The sequence below is a fragment of the Bubalus kerabau genome, chromosome 3 (genome assembly GCF_029407905.1).
Source record: "Bubalus kerabau isolate K-KA32 ecotype Philippines breed swamp buffalo chromosome 3, PCC_UOA_SB_1v2, whole genome shotgun sequence".
Classification (NCBI taxonomy): domain Eukaryota; kingdom Metazoa; phylum Chordata; class Mammalia; order Artiodactyla; family Bovidae; genus Bubalus; species Bubalus kerabau.
The window spans coordinates 146,579,937-146,604,803 of record NC_073626.1 but is presented as its reverse complement, the minus strand read 5'-3'; the positions used below and the strand labels follow the sequence as shown (position 1 = coordinate 146,604,803).

Below are 24,867 nucleotides of genomic sequence, written 5' to 3'. Positions count from 1 at the left end.
GAAATGTTAACTCAAAGACTTCAGGGCAATAATACAATCAGGCTTCAGGAAGGCTCTAACTGGGAGCCTTAATCCTATTTTTACCTTTTTCATCATGTCTTCTGTATTACTTTTCTTTCTCTCTAGACCAGCTTTCTTGGCTCTCTGGTCCAGGAGAAAAATTTTAATTCCTGACACTGTATCTTCTAGATTCAGCCGTATTGAACAACTTCCTAAGTGCCAATTTCAAATTCCCAGAAGAGAGGATTTCACTGGTCTATCTTGGGTCAGGTGTTACTGCTGGTCCAATCAGCTATCTCCAAGGGCAGGTGTTACCCTCCCAACACGGACAGCAGGGTCATGCATCTGTGCTTTCAAGAATTAGATGTGGAGCAAGAGGACAGTTGCACAGTAAGGAAATGACCTGAGAGCTGGGCAGACACTCTGGAAGTAGGTCCTACTAATACAAACACAGTCACTGATCACATACACACAACATCCAAATGTTTGCAGTATTCAAGAACTAAACAAAATTGTAATTACTTAAACTTCTACAGTCAAGAAAAAAGCATTATCTTAAGTGAAATGTCACCATTTTGACCTTATTTCTCTCAACTAAGGGTTTGAATTTTCTAACCTCTAAGATTTCTTCTAATGCTACAGTTCTTTGATTAAAGGCACAGGGGCAGTGTGAATTTTCACATGTCTTACATTTGCCAACAAGCACTTAATAAGCTCAGAAGACGTTTTGTGTTGCTACAGCCAAACTTAGGGAAGAGGATGTTATTTTAGAGAGGGTGGGATGATTTGGGAGAATGGCATTGAAACATGTATAATGTCATATAAGACATGAATCACCAGTCCAGGTTCGATGCAGGATACAGGATGCTTGGGGCTGGTGCACTGGGATGACCCAGAGGGGTGGTACGGGGAGGGAGGTGGGAGGGGGTTTCAGGATGGGGAGCACGTGTACACCCGTGGTGGATTCATGTTGATGTATGGCAAAACCAATACAATATTGTAAAGTAATTAGCCTCCAATTAAAATAAATAAATTTAAATTAAAAAAAAAAAAAAAAACCTAACACTTAGCTGCCCATTCACTGGTTACCCTGGCTCCAGATAGTATTTGACTATTTTCAAAAATCAAACCCACCCTCGAGTGACAAAAATCTTTCTCCATTGACAATATTCAATAGAAAACACTGGGCAGCCTTAGTAGCAATTCCTGCTGTGGTGTTAAAACAAAACCACTGTTAAAAACTAAAAGCTAAAATTAAACAAAACCTCAGCCTCCTAAGGTGACGGTTTTAAGGCATTGATAAAAGTCTGGGCTATATAGAAGTTCTAGTATGTTTGTTAAAAAAGTCAATATCATTATCTTACTATTATTACATTTCGTGTCTATAGACTTTGGCTAGATAAAGAACCACCCCAGGATTCAAACATTCATCAAGGCCACACTTCTTACACTCTTTAAGAGTCTTATCCTTCATTTGCCCTTTGCTTTCTCAGGTCAAAAGAAGTCAAGGGATTAAGAAAATATACACAAAGACTGCAAGGTATATCTGAATTCCCATGAAAATTAAAAAAGAAAGGGAATAGACAATGTGCATTTAATGTCATTTCAACCTTGTGCATAATTTAGGACTCTCTGCAGGCTAACTTAGTTTAGATCAGTGGTCCTTTAGGTAACTACATTCACATAGCCTTATATTATAAATCTACTTACTAATTTTTTGCCAGAAGGAATTCTGGAGGTGATTTCTAACTGCAGTCCTTCACATAGATGATAACAGTAGACATGTCATCTGGAACTTCTGATTTTCTTTAGTCTAACAAACCATTTCTTCTCATCGCATATTTAGAAGCCCTGGAGCATGAGGGGCAAAGCAGGATTTTTAAATGGACAAACAAAATCTTCATCCTATATTTATTTCCATTAGTAAGAAAAAATATGCAAATCTCCTATCAGGAGTACAGCTGTGGGATACATAGGCAGGTGATGAAAGACATTCCATTTGAAATACAGTTTCTCTGCAGTTGTTGGAGCCCCGCCCCACCCTCTTCCCCAGCTGTCTGGACTAGGTGGGGGAGAGGTTACTGAGCTATGAACGTATTTCCCATATTGGATCTGAAGCAATAGTGCAGTTAATGTACTGTGTATTCAAATGAGACTCTAAAGCAGAGCTGAATTGAACTCAGATGCAAATCGCCGTGGCAGAAGCTCTTTCTGCTGGCCTTTGTCCTTTCTGTCTGTGTCCTTAAACACACAGTCAAGGACTCACAGCCAAGATATTTAGCCTTCTGAGAAAGTAAACAATCTTGTCCTCCCCCTCTCAATATAGATGCAGTCACGATGCGCCCAGCCTGCTGAGAACGTGTCAGCAAGAATGTTCTCATCAGAGATGGGTTGAGGCTGGGGGATGGTTCCTGAAGGAACGACCAGTCTCAGAAAAGGCAAGAAAGCAAACTCTCAGCTGAGGAATGAGAAGCACTGCAGATGAAGGAATGAACAGTGATGACAGGAGAGAAGGATCTGAAATTCACTAGATATAATGGCAAAAGGAAAAAAGATGAAAAAGAAAGGAGATACCCTTACCTATGAATAAGATGTGGCATGACATTTATAAGTGAAACTTATAATCCCATGTAAGACTGAAAGGCCAGGTCAAGGCCTCAGTAAGCTTGACCTTCCCCCACCTGGGATGCTCTTGAGAAACAAAGCAAAGAAGATAAAGAAAATGTACTCAGCCCTGCTCCTCCCTCTAAAAGGTGGTGTATTTTCATTTACACCATGCATTGGGCTTGAACTTGGTTCTTAAAGGAGAACACCATGTTCTCTGAGGCCCCCTTCTGCTAATGTTTCCAAAAGAATTCCTGCCTGGCAAGGTGTTCCCATCATGTGTGGTGTTCCCACTGGAGAAGAAGGGAAAAATAAGGCCATGCACACTCAGCTGAAGTCACCCACAGTCAGACAGGGTGAAGCCAGATGAAGGTTATAGATTCCAAATGCTCCCTTAGGCCCTTGTCTTTCTGCCCCCTCCTCCTCTTATCTTCAGTCCCCTCCCTCACAGAGGTTTAAGATTCATTGGCAAAATCATGCATGGCACTGAGAGAAAACTCCCCAGATCATTTGGCTGGAAAGGGAGCCCTAAACAGCCTTTTATTGGGGAGGGGTGCAGGAAAGCTGTCTCTGTGTACTGTATTAGTGGCTGAATTGATATAGGAATAAAATAGAATGTGATCTCCTTAAAAAATTGCTAAATAAAATGCATCAGGCTAATTTAAATATATGAGCTAATTATCTGTTGCAAGTGAATTAAAAATATGGGAAGTTTCACCAAGCATATTGATTTTTTTAACATAATTTTACTTTCTGCTAAGTAAATGTCATCTCCAATTGCAGGATCCTGTTATATTCTTTTTAGCTTTCATGATTCTATTTATTATTCATAAGAGAGAAAAAAAATCCCATTTCATACCACCATAATAAGAAACATCTTGCTCTAGGTGGACACATGAAGAGCAACATTTTGGAAGAGTGAACCCCTTATAGCTTCAACGGATGAGCTCAGTTTGTTGGAACACTGAATGCTGTGTGTGTACAAAGTAATTTGGGCTAGTTGGGCATGTCTATAGAGTCAATATACATTGAATGTGCCAGAGACATAGTTATGATGGAATTCAATCCATAGCAGGTAAGCGTCCAGTTTCTTATCCATGTAGTGAGTTTTGGTCATGGTATCGGGTCCACCACAGAAAAGGAAACTGTTATTATCAAAGCATGCAGCTTTGAAGGGGACACATAATGTTGGCCCTGCTGCTGCTGCTGCTAAGTCACTTCAGTCGTGTCTGACTCTGTGCGACCCCATAGACGGCAGCCCACCAGGCTCCCCCATCCTTGGGATTCTCCAGGCAAGAACACTGGAGTGGGTTGCCATTTCCTTCTCCAATGCATGAAAGTGAAAAGTGAAAGGGAAGTCGCTCAGTTGTGTCCGACTCTTAGCGACCCCATGGACTGCAGCCCACCAGGCTCCTCCGTCCAGGGGATTTTCCAGGCAAGAGTACTGGAGTGGGGTGCCAAATGTTGGCCTTACCATCCTTATTTTGCCACTGCTGGTGGTTGTTGTGTTACTGCATGTTCTTTCAGTTGTGTCCTACTCTTTGCAACCCCATGACTGCAGCTCACCAGGCTCCTCTGCTCATGGAATTTTCCAGGCAAGAACACTGCTGTGGGTTGCCATTTCCTCCTCCAGGGGTTCTTCCTGACCAAGGGATTTAACGTGCCTCTTCCTGCATCTCCTCCATTGGCAGGCAGATTTTTTTTCTTTAAACCGCTGAGCCACCTGTAGCCCAGGTGGTTGCTGGTGGTTGCTGACACTTATTACCCACCATGGGCAGAACCTCAATTCACCAAAAAACATAATTTCCTATGACTTGTAGTGAATTGGAAGGTATATTTTTCACTCCTGTGAAGGAAATTATCTACTCTCCCCCAACCTAGTAGCATCTAAGTCACTTCAATTATTTTATCAAATGGAAAACCAGAATAGAAAAATAGCCAACAACACACTGCATCAGAAAGACTATCAGAAATCAAAAGAATATGTTTCTAGGGTGGATGGAGGACAAGAGGCAAGGCAGTATGTTTTGGAAGACAAGTCTCTTATCACCAAATGAGGGCAGCAGGTGCACGACCTCACCTTCAAATACCAGTTGTAGCTAATTTACAGTGTCAGCAATGGGGAAGAATCAGTTGCAGCCCGCTCAGCTAAGTGATGCCTGGCAGGTGGTGCCAGGACTTTGTTTGGGGAACCTAAGAGTAAAAGTGATGAGAGAGGTGGATTTTTAACATACAGCACATAGGGGTGGAACAGGTTTATCTGCTGCCTTTACCTAAACTAGGCTTCCTGCTGAACCAGAAGCTGTATGAGGTTCCCATGGGGCTTCTGTACATGGAAGGGAAACAGAATTGGGTTCAAGAACTTGACTCTGAATGATTTTGATATGCTCTGTGTGTCTCTAGACAATGTAGTCTTTCTCACTTTTCAATTAATCACCTCTTCCCAGAATCTTTCTAGGGTGAATAAAAAATACAACAAGATATTTTGTAGGGCTGCCAGGAGATCAGGTATAGAAATAATGTTGAAAAATACTTAATAAACTGATGTGTCTCAGAAAACTTTCTTTGGGAAAGTCTTCTACAGCAGTGCAGAAGGAAAAATTAAAAGGAAGCAGGAAAAAAGAAAGGGAAGAACAAATGAGGCAATGAGATGAAGATTTGCAAAAGGAAGAGAAACCAGACTGCTTTTATTCGCCCTTTCACAAGCATTTTAAATAGGATTTTTCTTCAACCTGTCGCACAATATTCGTGTTCTGTCAGTATTATCAAGCTGAGTATTTTTTTTCCCAGTGAATAAACAGCAAACTGTTTCTTCAGGAGTAAATTGTATTTACTGCATACCCAATTAACCATAGTGCTTACATGTCTTTAGAGTTGTTTTCCTTCACAGTCTGGTTGTGTGGAGGAACTTGGGAATACACAAATGATCAAAACTCAGCACAATTTTCTCCATCATCTACTCAAGAAAATCAATCTGCTTCTGAGATGTCAAAGGTGCCCTTACCCTCCACAAACAGTGGAAGTCAAAGGCCAAATAACTTATTATCTACCTGACTTACTAAGACTTTTTATTTCATTTTGGGGCTTAGTGTGTCTTTCTGTGGTCTTCAAGGATGAAGGATGTATGTGTTGGTGCTTGGCCACTCCAAACTTCCTTTTAGTTGCTTACATTCCTTGAAGGTGGCCACGTGGCTAGGGCATGGAGTGAGGTTTAGGGAAATAGGTGCCAAGTTTTCCGCTTAATATTAATTCTTAAACAATTTAATGGCAGTTGTGGCGATATACTGGCACCTCTGCTATGCGACTTCTGGTTCACACAGAAGAAAGTGGTTTAGCAAAATCATTCCTGGTCAAACCTGAGAAATAGGAAAATGATTAGTCATGGATAGAAATAGACTATATATCTGGCTGCATATTTTGATTGATAGGATGAAAATTAATAGAGGTGATATAAGAGTCAAGAGATTTCCACATCTGGAAAAAGCAGAGATTTAGGGTTGAGATCAATGAACAACCCAAGTATGAATATCTTAGATGATAATAAAATATTTAGAGAGGTCATAAATAATTTAGCTACAGCGTTGGGTCCTAAATTTATGTCCAAGGAATAGTGAAAGGTATTAGTCACTTAGTTGTGCCTGACTCTGTGACCCCCATGGACTGTAGCCTGCGAGGCTCCTCTGTCCATGGAATTCTCCAGGCAAGAACACTAGAGTGGATAGCCATTCCTTTCTCTAGGGGATCTTCCCGACCCAGGGCTCAAACTCAGGTCTCCTGAATTGCAGGCAGATTCTTTACCATCTGAGCCACCAAGAAGCCCAAGGAATAGTAATAACAACTCTAACATAGTATTTAGTATAACCCACGTGCTATTTAAAGTGATTTAAGTGTATTTACTTACCCAATACGCACAATGACCCTATGAAGGAAATAATAAGAGTTATTCCCCTTTTACAGATAAGGGAACCATGGCTCAGAGAGTTTAAATAAGTTGACATCTATGCTAGCAAGCAGAAGAGACAGACTTGAACCCAGGCACGTTGGTCCAGAGCCTATGATCTTGGGCATGACGTGAACCAACTCAGATACAGGGAAGCATATTTTTATCCAGGGGATTTTCCCCATATCTACAGTTACCATTAGTGCTTACCACTTGCTGAGCTAATAAAAATGATTCTGACACAGTCACTGCCAAATTCTGAATATTCAATGAGAGGAATATGCTATCAAATAAAATATTTAAAAAAGGATTTTTTACAATAATCAATGGAACTTCTAGTTCTCTGGGTACTAACTCGTTGTCTCTTATTATTCAAATTAGGCTTATAGTGATTGCAATCTGTACATTTCAGCCTGCTCTTAAAGAGAAACTATAGTCTGTAATTCACCCTTCTAGTATCCAGTCCTTTTGCCTAAGGCAGTTGTCACAACTGCTGTGAATTAATGACTTATTTTGTTACTTGTTCAATGTTTACCTCTTTCTCTGTATTTCTGGTTCACAGCCTGGTACCTGGCACACATGCTTAAGAAATTTTTGTTGAACAAATGAAGAAATCAAGGAATGACTGCAACCCAGCAGCATCTTCCTATGTTCACTAAAGTCAACTTCTTCTTTCTTGTAGTTTTCACCTTATGGAAATGGGGGCAACATATGGAATTTTTACCCAGTGCCCTTCCTTGGCAATTCATCACAGAATTTTCCTGTTCACCAGCAGATTCATGTGCTTGCTTTGTTTAAAGGGGATTTCAATGTGTTACCCAGGGGGCTTTTTCCCTAAGGATATGATTATTCCCAGCTTGCTTCTGCTGCTGTGATATGACCATGCTTGGCACAGAGCTCACGTGGCCTGGGATTAGGCTGTCCTCATTGTGTGGAGTGCCTTGGACACACGCTGCACTTATTAGAGTGGGGTATTGTGGATCACTTTACAAAGGCAACAGCTGCAGCCATTACTCCAACAGTTATGTCATAATTTGGTATGTGCGACACCTCCACACTATGCAAAGAAAACATTTATTCTTCTCATCTGTCAATATACTTGTGCCTTGCATCTCTTTCTCTTGTTTCCTCCTTTTTTTTTTTCGCTCCTTTTCACAAGTGGCAGAATGCATCTCAATTCCCAAACAATTGGCTCCTCCACAGAAATATTCTTAAGGCAGCTGCTTTCTTATAGTACAATTTTGAATGATTATGTGTATATAAATATATATGTTTCTTAATAAGAAATAAGCTTTTTGAAATGCAGAGGCAGTTTCACAGCCTCTAATGATATTCAATTAGCCAAGTATGGGCAACACCTCTGTGGTGCAGGTGAGCTCAAACACGGATGCTTGAGGTAAACTAAGACTTTCATGGGATTATTTGGTCGAAAAGACACCAAATCCTTAAAATAAACCAGAGGAGGGCAATTTTCTTAATGCCCCCACTCCATCCCCAGCCCCAGATGATCCAGGATCTGAGATTGTGAGAGATAATCCCCCAATCAGGTTCCACAGGAAACTGAGCTGAAATGGTTTCTCTGAAGTCACACAGTTAACCAACAGTAGAACAGGACTAAGCTCAAGGTTGCTGGATCTCAGCCATGTGCATATTACACCTTTTTCAAGCCATGAGTCCAGAAGCCAGCTTGACAGTGATTGGTGTGGGCGGGGTTGAAACGTTAGGGTCAGGTGCCTGAGTCAGTCCTGACGTGAATATATGGTGAATACGACATGAATATACTGATACATGTGGCAAGTTCTCCTGACATCTCCATTTCTACCCACCGGTCCTAGGGGCTATGTGTCTCTCTCTATTTACAGAGCCAGAAATGTTCATTGCCTGCCTTGAACCTGGACAGCAGGTTTTTCCTACTATAAGTCCCTCCAGCTGCCAGAATGTGGGCAGACCAGCCATTCACTAAGCTGAAGGGTCTGGTGGATATTTAGGAGGAGGGAGCAGGAGTGAGAGATGTCAGCTAAAGCAGTGAAGAGGTGGAAGAGGATCACACCAAGAGAGTAGTGTTTATAGAGTTTCCACCACGCTCCATGAGACTTTCCCTGGTGGCTCAGACAGTAGAGAATCCATCAGCAATGCAGGAGATGCAAGAGATGCAGGGTCAGTCCTTTGGTTGGGAAGATCGCCTGGAGGAGGAAATGACAACCCACTCCAGTATTCTTGCCTGGAGAATCCCATGGACAGAGGAGCCTGGGGGGCTACAATCCATGGGGTCACAAAGAGTTGGACACAACTGAGCAGCTTTCACTTTCACCATGCGCCATACGCGATGACATTTTCCTGTTCTTTTACTAATCAGACAATGAGATTTTAAGAGGTTGCTTGACAGGCCCATTTTCCAGTAAGGGCAGCAAAGCTTTGAATCTCAGTTTGTCTAATTCCAGGGTTTCTGTCCAGAGTATCCCTCAAGGTGCTGCCAGTTGTGTGCTGGTGCAGAGGTGCCAGGTGCTGGGAGTGAGTAGAGATGAAATCCAGCCTCCACCCTTCTTATCCACCAAATCCACCTTCAGCCGGCAGCAGAGGCTGAATGAAGAGGGACTCTTCATTTTGTCCCTCTGTCCCCATGGACCAAGCATCCAAAGTGTAAAGAATAATGATCTAAAAGCTTACAGTGGACAAAGGTAGCCCCAGATAACAGAATGCACTGAGGCTCTGCTGCTGCTGCTGCTAAGTCGCTTTAGTCATGTCCGACTCTGTGCGACCCCATAGATGGCAGCCCACCAGGCTCCCCCATCCCTGGGATTGCTCCGGGCAAGAACACTGGAGTGGGTTGCCATTTCCTTCTCCAATGCATGAAAGTGAAAAGTGAAAGTGAAGTTGCTGAGTCTTGTCCGACTCTTAGCGACCCCATGGACTGCGGCCTACCAGGCTCCTCCGTCCATGGAATTTTCCAGGCAAGAGTGCTGGAGTGGGGTGCCATTGCCTTCTCCGGCACTGAGGCTCTAGTCAGGGTTTTAACTTATTGCCTTTATAATTGCCTGTCTCCTGTTGGGTGTAGGTGGCCTAGGATTGCTAGGTGAGGATCATAGTTGAAGAAAGCTCAAAGTTTACAGGTGTATCCTGGTCCTGATAGAGGCAAAAACATACATGCCCAGATTTCCTGGAGAATGTCTTTTGCTGAATTCTGTTTATTGCTTTTAAATCAAAAGTCATGTCTGACTCTTTGTTACCCCATGGACTGTAGCCTGTCAGGCTCCTCTGTCTATGAAATTCTCCAGGCAAGAATACTGGAGTGGGTTGCCATTCCCTTCTCCAGAGGATGTTCCCAACCCAGGGATTAAGCCCAAGTCTCCTGTGTTGCAGGCTTATTCTTTACTGTCTGAGCCACCAGGGAAGCCCTTTTAAATCAAGTGTTAGGTGAAGTTTTAGATTGAGAGAAGTAGGCAGTGAAGACTCAACTGAAATTGATAGAAGCATCAAAGGAATGCTGTCCAGGCTTGCAGGGCTGAGAGGACTAGGAACAGGAGAGTACATTTGAAAGCATAATAGAGCCTTCACCCCAGGGTGATCAGGTCAAATCATCTTTACGAAGTGAGAATAATTTGTATCCAAGATCTAAACCAGACTCCAAAACTACTTTAAGAATGTGACAATCCCAACCAGATTGGCTTAAACAATAGAGCAATTTATTTATTATCTCATGCAAAAGGACTTCCTTTCAGAAATAGGGAAGGCTTTAGGGTTTATTAATTCCACAGCTCAGAATTTTTCAGACCTAGGTAGGTTCGTTTTGGGTGTTCTGTCAATGTCTCCACTCTATCCTAAAAGTGGTTCCCTATATGGTCGCATGACAGCTGCCATTAGCAATTGATGCAGCATGCATGCTTTTGTGTTTATCTCTATTTGGATGAAAAAGATGGACTTTTGATTTCCAGAAGCTCAGAGCAAGCCTCTCTATGCATCTCGTTGGCTTAGGCTGACTTGGGTCTGTTCACCTCTGAACAAATCCCTGGCAAGAGGATGGAACCACCTGGGTTGGCTTTGACTAATTATCTGGGGTGGAATGAATGTTGGGAAGTCTTCCAGTTCTTCTCCAAAATGTTGCTACACCCTGAGACCCCCACTTGTAAGTGTATCCATCAGAGTTGAATCAGAGAGGCAGAGTTACTATGAGTGGCACAGAATAAAGAATTTATTATGGGGATTAGATCTTATTCAATTGTGGAAGCTGGTGAAGTGGGGGGTTTATGTAGGACACTGCCTTCATGGCTACTGTTAAGCCTGAAGTCACTAAAATTCAGCTAGACGGGCGATTGGGAAGGAAAGCTAGTGCCCTTCAGCCAGGACTCAGCTAACAGAGGAGATTTGGCATGTGCTGGAGAAGCTGAGGGGTTCGGTCCCCTGCAGGCCAACAAGGTGAGCCAGCAGGTCAGTGACAATGTGCGTGGGCTGCCACAGTGCCCGGCACTCTGCAGAACCTCAGCGCATAACCAAACAGCTGAGGCCTCACAGATCTCAGGCAAAATGCCTCTTGTACTCATTCCCAACCTGGAAACATACCAAAGAAGGAATTCTGGGGGGAACTGCTCCCAGTTAACTAAAGTGAGAGAGGACAAAGCAACCACAATAAGAATAATACAGTGTATTGGTTCTCAATCTGAGGTATTTTGCCTTCAGGGGTCGTTAGGCAATGTCTAGAGACGTGTTTTGGTTGACTCAATTGAGAAGAAGCTATTGGGATCTAGTGCAGAAGCCAGAGATGCTGCTAACTATCCTAGAACACACAGGACAGCCCCTCACAGCAGAGAATTATCTTATCCGAAATGTCAACACTGATTAGGTTGAAAAACCCTGATCTGGGGTGACCACCGATTGTAAACAAATGACGTTCAAACTCTGACTCTGTTTCAGCTTCATAGAGCAGGGAGAACTGTGGCTTAAGTTTATTTGGTGGTGGGAACTAGTGGTGTATGTCTGCATTTGAGAGCATAGCACCTGTCCAGGATATTTGGCCTCTATTTCATGCATTTATTATCAGAAGGCCCTTACTTTGATTTTTTTTTAAAAAAAAGATTAACATAGGTTTTATCCTCAACTTCATATCAAGTCCATGAAGAATATGACTCACCCTTTATATGTCTCCTCCCAACCCTGTAGTGACTTGTTTCCAGGGTGATATCTGTTGTTTCTGGACTGCTTTTACTCGAGTATGCAGAGTCAAACAGCCTTTCATATCCAGCCACACTTATGTGTATGTAAAATCCATTTGTCAATAGAAACTTTACACTGTACCAGGAGATAGGCTCTCAAGCCTTTTGGGACATGGTTTATAGGTACAATATGGATGCTTCTTTGGTTGATATTTCCAATTAAATTCTCAGGCAAGTTCTTCCTGGTGATTTTATGACATCATTTGTGTCAGAAGTCACTTGACTTATGAGATGGAAATTGCTGGAAAGAAACCTAAGTCAAGGAGGGTAGTGTATCCATTTGAAACTTTCATTTTCTATTAGATTATTTGTACTTTTCAGACATCCTATGGTATGGATTCAGTAACAGCCCAGGAAGCAGTAGGTAATAAAAAAAAAAAAAATTGGAAGAGACACTGATGGATGGCAAATTGCTTATGGATCTGATGCTATAACTCTCTGGCACTTTCACTGATGCATGAGGATAATACCTAGTGAGATGGCTACCATTCCTTGCTGGACTGCCACTATGGTGGGATTCATTCCAGGGATGTGGGCTTTGGCCAGCCATAGGGAGGAGAACCAGTGAGGAAACTTTGATATCCCTGACTTCCCAATCTCCAGGTGAGATGTGGATATGTATTCTAGGACAATTAAAAGTAAGGAAATGTGAATATATACATATGATATAAAATATAACATTTGCATAGTGGAAAGGATGCTGTGGAATTGGACAGGTGAGTGAGGCATAGATTAACTGGGCCCATATGAACTATAATTTTAAGGCATTTGATTAGCCTTAGTTATTTCATTGAAGTTCTTCTTGAGTCTCCTGAATCAAAAGCTGTTCATTTGGAAGTAATAGAAAAACAAATCCAAACTGAAAGGAGATTTATTGGCCGGAAGTGTGCCAGGCATCAGATACAATTTTTTCTAAGGCTGGCTTTGCTCCTCGTGGTCACAAGATGGCTGCTCTCAGAGTTACTGGTGCTCTGTGTTTTCATGTCCAGGGACTGTTAGCACGATACTTAGCACAGTTATTCAACAAATGTCCTAATTTCTGACCCAATGGAACTCACCTTTATCACTGACTGTGGTTGGGGAAATGCTATGGGTGGATTAGGCTAAGGATTATTACCCATCGCTCATCCACTGTGGTTAAAGGATGGATGTCATGTTACTGATTTATACCCCTGGCCCCCATTCACACAGCCCTTAGTAGGGAAGATTGGTTTTACAAAGGTGAGTCTGGTTGCTGTTGGGAATTAGGAATATGGAGAATGCATGCAGATACAGAAACAGCAAATGTCTCCTCTATCCCTCCAAATTGATTAATGGAGGCTAAAAAGATTCCTGCTTTAAACAGTGTTTTCCACCCAAACTGAGTGTCTCAAAGCACTTAACTATCAGGGGATATTATTAAGAGGTGAAACAAGAAAAAAATGATGCTTTATGATCAAATCAAGTTAAGGTAATTATTTGCTGCTGCTACTAATTTTCATTGTGAAACTGAGAAAGAGAAAGAGAGGGAACAAGAAAGATGTTTTCTAAACTTATTTCACAAGGGAACCCTTGCTTTGAAGAATTCCTACCACATATTTCAAGACATGGTTTGGGAAATGCTATAGCCTACTGCTTCCTTTGATTGAAACTAATTCCCCTTAAGGTTTCTAGGCTAATAAAGCTTTAATAATCCTTTCTGATTATAAAGATAAAGCATACTCACTTAAAAAATAAAAATAGAAATCCATAAAGAGCAATATAAAAAACAGTATTTCTACTCAGAACTACTATTAATATTTTAGTGAATGCCCCTTTTCTTCTTTTCTCATATATATACTCTCTCCATATACATTTAAACATTTAGCCGAAAACTTGAATAATATTTTACATATTGTTTTGTAACTTGCTCACTTAAGAGTTTCCTCATCTCAATAGAAATCTATTTTTCCACTATTAATAGTTAGACAATATGCAGTTAATAAGATAAACCACACTGTATTGGACCAATCTCAAATACTGAAATTTAGGACTTTTAAGAAAATATATTACAAATAATCTCTGCTGAACACAGGCATACCTTGTTTTATTGAGCTTTGCAGATATTATGTTTTTTACAAATTGAAGATTTGTGGAAGCTATGTCAAGTAAGTCTATTGGCACCATTTTTTCCAACACCATTTGCTTACTTCTTGTCTCTGTGTCATATTTTGATAATGTGTGCAAGACTTCGAACTTTTTCATCATAGTTACATTTGTTATGGTGATTTGTGGTCAGTGATATTCATGTTACTATTGCAAAAAGCTTACAACTCTCTGAAGGCTCAGATGATGGTTAGCATTTTTTAGCAATAAAGTACTTAAGTTATATACCTTAAACTATCAGTTAAGGCATATCAAATATGGTATATTAAAAAGCAATGTTTGTTTGGACATAATCTCACTGCACACTTGGTAGACTACAGTACAATACGAACATAAATTTTATATGCATCGGGAAACCAAAAAATTTCTGTGACTCACTTTATTGCAGGATCTAGAACTGAGTCATCAGTATCTCTGAGATAAGCCCATATCCTTGATATACAAACCTTTGCAAAGTTGAACACTTGAACATTTCTTTCCTCAGGAAAAATTTCTGCCAGTAGATTTACTGGGTCAAAGGGCATTTATATTTTAAGGCCATAGACATTCATTTTGGAGCTAATATTTCATTACCAATATTATATGCTTAATCCAGGGGGAGGGTTTGCACATGAATTGTTATCATGGGTTTTATAGGATACAAATGGCGTTGCTCTGTGCTTTTTCTTTTTTTTTTTTCTGAGAGCAAATGTGCCAGCTAGCAGTAAATATTAAACAAAACCTCAGTTCTGCAATCTGGCACTCAATTGTTCATTTCTTCAACATAGCAGGGGGGAAAAAGTTATTTTGATAGTGTAACAAACACATTGATCTATTGAAGTACTACCACAGACATATTTAATTTCTGTGAAAATAATCGAGTCTGCAGGAATAATTATAGCTATCAGATTGTTTCTTCCAAAAAAGAAAAGAAAGGGGGTTTAGCTATTAGAGTTATAGTTCTTTTGATCCTGAGGAAAAGAAGCAAGAAACTTGTCCTCAAATGGGAGGGTGGGCAGGGAGGGAGAAATGAAAGGGTAGTCCTTATGGGTCCCCAAACACAAAGGGTTGGCAGGATCTCAGGCTCATTCATCCATCAGCTGTCATCACTCTTGGCCTCAGACTTTGGGCTAAGGAGGCACAGGTGGGGGATGCTGCTGAAAGAAGAGGCTTAAAGTTTTGTGCCTTTTACATCGCAAGGGCAAAAACCATGTCGCCTTGCTTATAAATCTGGTTAATACACTTTCATACATTATTTTACCTAATCATCGAAAGTATCCTATGAAGTCTGTGCCATTATGTGCATTTTACATATGAGAAAATAAGGATCAAAGAGATGAGAGGTTGAATTGATTTGCTGTTGTCAGCTAAATTGTAACAGAGCAGGAAAAGGAGTTTGAATCCCGACACTGAAAGCTGTAATTTCCTGGTAACCCACCACCCTGTATTTTCCTATTATTCATTAATGACTCTGATATACCAAGTACTTTCACGTGAATAATCAAATGTTTAACCATTGGAAAAATCCTCTGAAGCAGATGTTACCATCTGTATTAGTTTGCTACGGCTGCTATAACGAAGTACCACGCACTGAGCTGCTTAAAATAACAAAACCTTGTTGCCTTGTAGTTCTGGAGGCTAGAAGTCCGAGATCAACGTATCACCAGGGCCACACTCCCTCTGAAGGCTCTAGGAAAGACTCTATTCCGGGTCTCTCACTAATTACCTTCTGGTAGTTTTTTAACGTGTGATTGCATAAACTCCAGTCTTCACAAGGCATTCTCCTTATGTGTTCCTGTCTCCAAATTTCCCTTTTATAATGACACCAGTCACACTGGATTAGAGGCCCATTCTACTTCAGCATGAACTTGTCTTTACTAGTTACATCTGCATTGACCCTATTTCCAAAGAAGATCACATTCCCATCATGTTGGGGCTTAGAACTTCTACATATGAATTTGGGGGAATGCAATTAAACCTTTTAGAGCAGGAAATGGGAAGCCTCTCCTGTATTCTTGCCTGGAAAACCCCATGGACAGAGGAACCTGGAGGACTATGGTCCATAGGGTCACAAAGAGTTGTATACAACTGAATGACTGAGTACAATTCAACCCATAGCACCATGTGTCACATCATACTGGTTGCTGTAAGGTTGCTGAGCATGTAAAGATCAAGGCCAGAATTTGGAGTCAGCTTTTCTGACCATGAGCCCCCAGGATTTTCCTATTATAGTCCCCTTCTTCTTGAAAATCGCTCAGCTGTGTCTGACTCTTTGCAACCCCGTGGACTATACAGTTAATGGAATTCTCTAGGCCAGAATACTGGAGTGGGTAGACTTTTCCTTCTCCAGGGGATCTTCCTGACCCAGGAATTGAACTGAGGTCTCCTGCATTGCAGGCAGATTCTTTACCAGCTGAGTCACAAGGGAAGTCCCAAGAGAAGGGAGCACAAGGAGCTGGGCATTGCGGGGTGATGCTGGCAGCAAGCCAGAAACCCACGAGGTGAGGAAGGTGGCAGGAAGGCACTCACCAGGGGCCCACCAACCTGCCCTGCCTGTGGCAAGGGCCAATGACTGCCCACGCTCAGCCCACGAGTCCCCTTACTCGTGGATAAAATCAGAACCAATGTGACTGAGGCATAAACAATTGTCATGCAAATTGTACATTAAAAATGCAAATACAATGTAATTACAAAGATGATTTAATCACAGTCTGGCCTATTTGGCTAAGGATAATGAAAAAGTCACAGAATTTTGATTTAGAGAATATAGGACTTTCAGACATGTGAGACTGCTAGGCAAGAGATTAGATGCTTGGAAGCCAGGGAGAGAATAAACTGGCTTTTTTGATAAACACTAAAGAAGAGAACATTGAGAACAAGGTACTATATGGGGTCCAGAGAACGAACACATGAGGCTGAGGATCCCAGGATGCATGACACCCCTGCCAGGTGAATGGTGCACCTGGACTTGCAAAAATGGCTAAATAATTCCAAGACAGGTGCTAATAATGCAAGCTGGTTTCTAGTTTACTTGAGGCAGAGTCACCAAATACCCTGGGTTGCCTGGGTCTAAGGGGTTGCCCAGAATAGTATTTTCAGCATTAAAACCCAAACAATCCCAGACAGATAGGGGTGGTTATCACCTACTAAGGGGTGAAACCGGATGTCAGCTGTGAACCGGATTAACAAGCGGGGCCTCCTGGTTTAAGTTCCATGCCAGTGAGTCAATAATTTGCCACAGGAATCCTTCAGCTTCTGGTGAAAATAAGAACAATGTCAGATACCACACCTAATCAGTACATAGCTGTTACCCCATAGAAATACACAGCGTGGTTATATTCTATTGCTTTCTGGCTAGCTGAGTTAAAGACATTAGGCAATGGGGGATTCACTGAAAGTGAAGATCATACACAGGCGTTGGTCCTTTGTAACTGAATATAGCAAGGCTGCACCTGTCCCATCAGGGACCCTTCACCCCCTTCTCTTCCATCCCTGCTCCTGTCCCCTATATGAACAGTGAGAGAGAATTTCTCAAACTTTCCTGGCCGTGAAAATCAGCTAAGGCACTTATTAAAAGTAGATTCAGTGAAAGTCACTCAGTCCTGTCTGATTCTTTGTGACCCCATGGACTATACAGTCTATGGAATTCTCCAGGTCAGAATGCTGGAGTGGGTAGCCTTTCCCTTCTCCAGGGGATCTTCCCAACCCAGGGATCAAACCCAGGTCTCCCACATTGCAGGTGGATTCTTTACCAGCTGAGCCATAAGTGAAGCCTAAAAGTAGATTCAGAGACAAACCTATTTAGAATCTCCAGGGAGGAGCTGGAAGCTACATCTGTGTCTCTATGTGTTTACTAGATAAAGTTTTAAGCAAGTTCTCCAGGTGATTGTTGGGTCATCAGAACTAGCAGCCTTGCCAGCAGGAAACTAGACACCCATTCTCCTCTCAGAAGCAACTAGGAGATTCATCCGCCACCATTTCTATCTTCAGAATACACAGAGAGGGGAGAAGGGGGAGCATGCTAGTTTCTGCTCAATTCTTCTGTGTCTATTTCAGAGACACATTTGGAAAGACAGAACTCTCTTTCTGGATAGAACTTTTTTTTAGATAGAAGTTTCTTTCTGGATAGAACTTTTTTGATAGAACTTTTTTCCCCTGTTACTCGGCTCAGTTTGATTCCCTGATAGCCATGTTTTTGGCAAGCAAAAGCAGCTGGGGAAGGAAATGGAGGTGGTTTGAGGAGGGGTGCCAACGGAATCTCAGTACAGGGCAGGTAGAGAGGCGTCAGCTCTTGGTGTCGAGCTTTTATCTGGGTGGAGGATGAGGAGGGTTCCAGATTGTTAACTCATGGCGGCTGGCAGCTTTATTGTTTTTTAATTAAATAACTCCCAGCCAGAGGAGCGCACACCAATCCCCCACCTCCTCCTCATGAAACCTCATTAAGCAAGAGGACTATAATTAAACCTGGAATCCACGCCTGACACTCCTATATCTGTCTGTGGCTCATGCGCCAGCTTTGGGCACGAAGGCAGCTCACTCCTCCGCATTTTATGGGCAGAGGGCGAAGACCAGGGCAAGGCCATCTTTATTTATCACTTAACAGGCAACTTGGCCCTTCCTCCAGGGTAACCAGATGTGCCTTTTGTCCTTAGCCACCTCCACTGTGTATGGGTGCCCATCAAATAATGCAAGACATCTACTCGGAAGGGCCAGTTTACCTCAAGCAGGTGAGGACTTTGATTCCTGAGAGCGAGAGAATTTTCCAGACATTCCATTGCCCAGCGTTTGGGCCCGTTATGTCAGGAATATTTCCACATGATTGGAGGTGGAAAGCCATCAGCATTTTTAGCTTAGGCCTATTCTGTCTTACTCAGGGCCCTCTGGCTACAGAGGAGGCTGTTTTTCCTACCCTGCCCCCTCATTCTCTCCTCCTTCCTCCAAGTGTCAGCCTCACCCTGTACCTTAACCCTTTCCCAGCTCTCTTGACTTCTTGGTCAGCCATCCTCCTGTTTCTGAACTTTCCCCACCCTCACCCCAATCTCTAATTGCAGAGCTTATTAATATGGGGTGGTTCTTCTCCTTGATATCAGGAAACCAGTTTCTTAAGATAGGACCAGACTCCTTTAACATTCTGCAACATGAGGTAGAGGGGAGAGGGGAGGGGAGCGGGTAGGAAAGAAACACAGAAAGGCAGAGCTCTTTTCAGATGTAATCTATTGTGGAGAGCCAAACTCCTCCCCACCCCCAGCTTGGCCAAAGCGCTGGTAATATTATTTCCTGCAAAGCCCCCAAACCCAGTGAAGACGCGTTTATCATTTACATCATTTCTCTTTGTAGCTCTGACAATTCATATTACCGCAGAACCTGACATCTCCACTTTCCTCCAATTGATAAATAATCTCTTTTTGATTTCTGTAACTGAGGAACATCGTAAGCCTAACATACAAAGGAAGATTCATTGGTCGTGTATTTCACATGTGAGCTCCTTGAAAAATTGAGTTTGCGTCGCCATTTGGGCATTAATTCCTGACACATCACTTATCATGTTTTGATTGTTTCCAAGAGAACACCATATTTTAACTCTTTGGGAATAATTTAACTGATCAAATACACGGCATCTGGTTGTTATGGTAACCAAAGTTCTAAAAATAATATAAAGAAAAGACCACCTTTAATTGAAATCACAAGAAGTTGTTATGGTAACTGGAATTTTTAAAGTAACTAGGTTAAACTACATTTCATTTTATCTAGCACTTTACACAAACAAATTCTGATTGAAATATCAGGTTTAATTTAATCAGTTAATTAATGTCACTAAATGTCATTTATCTTATAACTCGTTTACATTCACTGTTGCATTATCCAACTTGCTAATTTATAACCATTCTGCCTTCAATTTAACATTCTGGAACCTGGGGCAAAGTATTTAGTGAGAAGGGGAGAGAGTGAAACTAGGATTGGTTATCCATCTAAGATCTGACCCTACCTCTTGCTAGTTTGCTAAAGCCTCTGTTTCTTTATCTGTCAAGTGGGGATGATATTACCAGCTCTGCTCTTGTCACATTATTTATATGGGTCCAATAAAGCTAATAAAGTTTTAATAGTCAAGAACCTACCACACACATTATTAATATGCCATATTATTTTGTCCACTCATTTTTTATTGAATTTTTAAAAAGAAACCACATGAAAATATGCTAGAGACATTTACAGTTACAACGAGTACATAATTTTGGATCTCGTGACTAAATTTAAAATGGCATATTTTTTATCTCATAGGTCAATACTCTTTAAACAAAAATTAAAGATAACGAGAAGAAAAGGGTGGTATGAAACCTTCTCTTGATACCCCCATGGTGTCTTGCATGTAGGAGGTGCTTAAAAGCTAGTTAATGAATTTACATTATACAATGTTTTAGTAGTGAATTCCACAAGCATGAGCCACTGTGCTAAAATAAACTTGTACAAAAATTCAAATTATCCCTGTCTTGAGAGGCAAAGCTGACATAAAAACAAGTGTTCTCAAACTTTAGTTTCCATAAGAGCAGAGGCACAGGTTAACTCGACAAGCAAGTGAAGGTATTGCAGGAAAAACCAATTCTGACTCCATGTTGGAACCGTTTCTTTGACGTTCTTCTCGTTGCTTTCGTTACTATAGTCACACATAACGGTCTGCCTCAGAGAATCCTGTCCCTCTGTCTGACTGTTAAACTCAAGAACCCTGTCCACCTGTAGATGACAGGAAGGAAGAAATTAACACATCCTTTGCTTGAGGCTTGCCATTCTAGGGAGATATTTGCAAGAATAATTAAGGCCTTTTTACTTTATTTCCTCACCTTCCCTCATCTCTGACCTATAAAAGAAACTGGCATCCAGACCCCGACAAGATGGTTACTCTGAGACATTAGTCTGCCATCCTCTCAGTCAGCTGGCTTAGCCTGCTTTCCAAATAAAGTCCTATTCCTTCCCTAAGCTCATCATCTCTGATTCATTGTCATGTCATACAGTGACCAGAGCGAGGTTGGACTCAGTAACAGATGGTGTGAGAGGATTTAAGAAAGGACTGATGAGAAAGTTCACCTTAAAGAATGTGTCCCGGGCTGAGAGAATCTGGAGATAATGGAAGTCATTCCATTCATTGGGATCACACTTTTTCCAAGCGGTTGTCAGTATCAAGAGAGAGGCAGCTCAGAACAGAATATACAGAACCCTAGGCCATTGCCTATTCAGTACTAGAGAGGCAGCACTTCAGAGCTGAAAAAAAGTATTAGTTCCAAAAAGAAAACTGCAAAATTGAATTGAATAAATGTTTAAACATCTACAAACTGTAACATTGGGCCAACTTTATTAATTGTCATGTTTATGACTCCTAAATATTTCATCACACCTAAAACAATTTGAAAGTTAAATTTTTCACACTTTGCAAGATCCTTGTAAAGTGATTGCCAAGAAATTCTAGCCAATCTCAAATTAAATTAGTTATCTGTAGCCAAATAATTTCATAAGCAAAATTACATTTTTTACCCTAAAATTAGGTATAGGTTAGTATTTGAAATGGGGTTGGAGAGGAAGAGAGATTTTCTCTGCTCTTCCTGGACTTCTGGCTGCTCTAAAAATTAAATTGACAGACAGATTAACAGGAGAAAAGTCAAATTTAATTTTGTATATAAGGAGGCCCCACATACATGAGAGGGTCCAAGACAGGTAGAATGAGGTATATGTGCCATCTTGATCTGAAGAATGGCATAGGGGTCTGGAGCTTCCTGGGACAGGAGGGTCATTCACAGGACAATAAGAAGAAGAGCAGATATTTGGTAATTAGATGTTTCTTGACCATATAGACAGGGCAATTGAGATAAAATTTATCTCCGGTAATCTTTTTTGGGGAAAAGTCCTCAATTTAAATTCTTCTCATTGTCTACCACAATGAGAAATCCACACACCATGACTAGAGAGTGGCCCCCGCTTGCTGCAACGAGAGAAAAGCCTGATCAGCAGTGAAGACCCAGCACAGCCAAAAATAAACATTTTGAAAAAAGCATGTCAAGGATTTAAAAATAAGAGGTGACAACTGGCAAAAAAAAAAAAAAAAAAAAGAAAGAAAAAATATTTAAGAGGCACATATGTCAGAACAATAACGACAAAAGTTTAATGAGGAACAAGGCTGTGCTGCAGAAAGTTTAGTGAAGGGAGTCAGACCTGAGTTCAAGTCCGGCTCCATCCTCTGGAGCTCAGCCTCACATTCTCCAGTGTTGCAGGCAGCTATGACCAGCACCAGCATCTTTCAAAAGTTCCTGGAATTCCCTCACTCTGAAAGCTCTTTGCAAAGATGAGATCAGGGTAAAGCTTTCCTTTTTTCCTCTAGCCTTTGCAACAGCTTTATATTTAATCATTCTCCTGCATGAAATCTCCAGGAGTCCTGATTGATCCGCTGTTATTATTACAGTTATTGTTGCTGGAATGACTCCCTACTAGTCTTAGAAACAGGATCTAGTTTTACACACCATGGTATCCCTTGAGCGGAATATGGGGACTTGTGCAGAGATGGCAATGCACCTTGTGCTGCTTCCTCCTTCTTTGCTCAGGGCTGGACTCAATTGAAAATCAATCTGGCTGAGCATCTTCCTTCTCAATACAGAGCTCCAAACAGCTACTACTTGCCCATAGAAGATGGTATTACATATGAAATCTATTTGTTATTCCTGAGCTAGCTGAGAAAAGAGTGTTGTAAGGATAAATTAATGTACAAATGTAAAACAACCTTGACTTAAACTCTTTGCCCTTTTAAGGATAGAGCATGTGTCCCTTGCTCCTTAGAAGAAAAGTTATGACCAACCTAGACAGCATATTAAAAAGCAGAGCCATTATTTTGCCCACAAAGGTCTGTCTAGTCAAGGCTATGGTTTTTCCAGTGGTCATGTATGGATGTGAGAGTTGGACTGTAAAGAAAGCTGAGCACCAAAGAATTGATGCTTTTGAACTGTGGTGTTGGAGAAGACTCTTGAGAGTCCCTTGGACTGCAAGGAGATCCAACCAGTCCATCCTAAAGGAAATCAGTCCTGGGTGTTCATTGGAAGGACTGATGCTGAAGCTGAAACTCCAATATTTTGGCCACCTGATGCGAAGAGCTAACTCATTTGAAAAGGCCCTGATGCTGGGAAACACTGAAGGTCTGAGGAGAAGGGGATGACAGAGGATTAGATGGCTGGATGGCATCAATGACTCAATGGACATGAGTTTGAGTGTACTCTGGGAGTTGGTGATGGACAGGGAGGCCTGGCGTCCTGCAGTCCATGGGGTCACAAAGAGTCGGACACGACTGAGCGACTGAACTGAACTGATGTGTCGCTTACCTTCTGCTCACAGGTGTGATTACTTTTTAAAAGAAAATGTATGAATTTAGGGCATGAAAACTTCTGAAAAAAGTTACTTTCTGCTTTTTCTTCAAATACAGGAAAGTAGAGAATTAATAATATGGGAAATATGAGAGACCCCATGGACTGTAGTCCACCAGGCTCCTCTGTCCATGGAATTCTCCAGGCAAGAGTATTGGAATGGGTAACATTCTCTTCTCCAAGGAATCTTCCCAATCCAGGGATCGAACCCTGCATTGCAGGCAGATTCTTTACCATCTGAGCCACCAGGGACTTAAAGAAAAGTATAGGAGTATGTATAATAATGATGTGACCTATATAATATTTTACAGAAGGTATCTCTGTTCAATCTGCATTGGTAACCTGGATACCCATATATAAATTCACTTCAAAATGAGGGACTTTTCCTTTACTGAAAAACTAGAAACAGAATATAAGGTGATCCTCTAGTTTATGGTTTAGAAGTGAACTCTATTAATGTAATGGTTTTTAAAGTTTTTGTTTTTGATCATGGAATCCTTAAACCAGAAAAGTTCCCAAGGGCTCTGAGGCTCTACCCTCTGCCTGAACCTAAATGTCCTCTGACTAATGATTGTCATCTTCTCCTCAGAGACTTGCTTCAAAGTAGTCAATTTTTGTTTTATCTTTAAAAAAAAAACCTACTTTGTCACGGTTTCTCTATGATTAGCATATGTTTTTAATTGGCTTACTCATCTTCCATCTCTCAACTGGATTTTTCTTTTCACTGATTTTTAAAGGATACTTACCCACTCCAGTACTCTTGTCTGGAGAATCCCAGGGCCAGGGGAGCCTGGTGGGCTGCCGTCTATGGGGTCGCACAGAGTTGGACACGACTGAAGCAACTTAGCAGCAGCAGCAGCAACCCCATCTTGAGTTGAATTTTTCCTATCAAGCCATCATTTCACCTACAGTACTTTTATAGCTAAGGTTCCAATATCTGGGCAAAGGTAGTTAATTTTTATGTTTTTTTTTATTACCTTTGTTACTAAAGAGTCTGAATTATTGATGTTATATGGTTCTTCCTGAAACAGTAACATTATCTGTTTATGTGTTAAGAATACCTTCTTGTGTGATAACACTTGTAGAATGACTATACATCTAAAAGTAACTATCTTGTGATTTTCATGTTTGGCACAGAGGATGAGACCATTGGATGGCATCACTGATTCAATGGACATGAATTTGAGCAAACTCCCAGTGATAGTGAAGGACCGGGAAGTCTGACATGCTGCAGTTCACAGGTTGCAAAGAATTGGACATGATTTAGTGACTGAACAACAATAAATCTTGTGATTTTCATGTTTGGCAATATTGCAGGTGCTAGTACAGACTTGCCCTCTCACTGTACATGGCTATTTTCAGACACTGGATAATAGTACAAGACTGTAATCCATGATAGAAGGCAGACAAGGTGAACCTAAGAATCACAGTTACCTTCTTTGAAAGCAATTTCTGGACCATGGCCCACAAAAAGGAAATCCAAACAGAGTGCAGTAGTCTTGCTAAATTAAAAAGACAAAGACAGAGTTTGTACAGGCTAAGACACCTGGGATTTATAAGACAGGACTAAAGAGGAGAAAGATATGAAGAGAAATGGCTTCAAAAATCAATTGCATCT

At 41.3% G+C, this 24,867-nt stretch overlaps 2 long non-coding RNA genes across 5 annotated transcripts in view; one reads left to right on the top strand and one right to left on the bottom strand.

Moving 5' to 3' along the window:
• The window catches only part of LOC129646669 (uncharacterized), a 35,345-nt gene that overhangs the window by 9,630 nt on the left and 848 nt on the right, over positions 1–24,867 (bottom strand). For 2 of the 4 annotated variants that reach the window (XR_008712099.1, XR_008712100.1), the window contains exon 2: positions 1,711–20,583. This is a non-coding gene — a long non-coding RNA (uncharacterized LOC129646669). Of the gene's footprint in view, positions 1–1,462; positions 20,584–24,867 lie in introns of those variants that run through there. The other 2 variants (XR_008712101.1, XR_008712102.1) reach the window with 2 other exon arrangements.
• LOC129646670 (uncharacterized) lies at positions 18,449–24,560 on the top strand. Its single transcript, XR_008712103.1, has 2 exons — positions 18,449–18,581; positions 24,387–24,560. It is a non-coding gene; the product is annotated as an uncharacterized LOC129646670 (long non-coding RNA).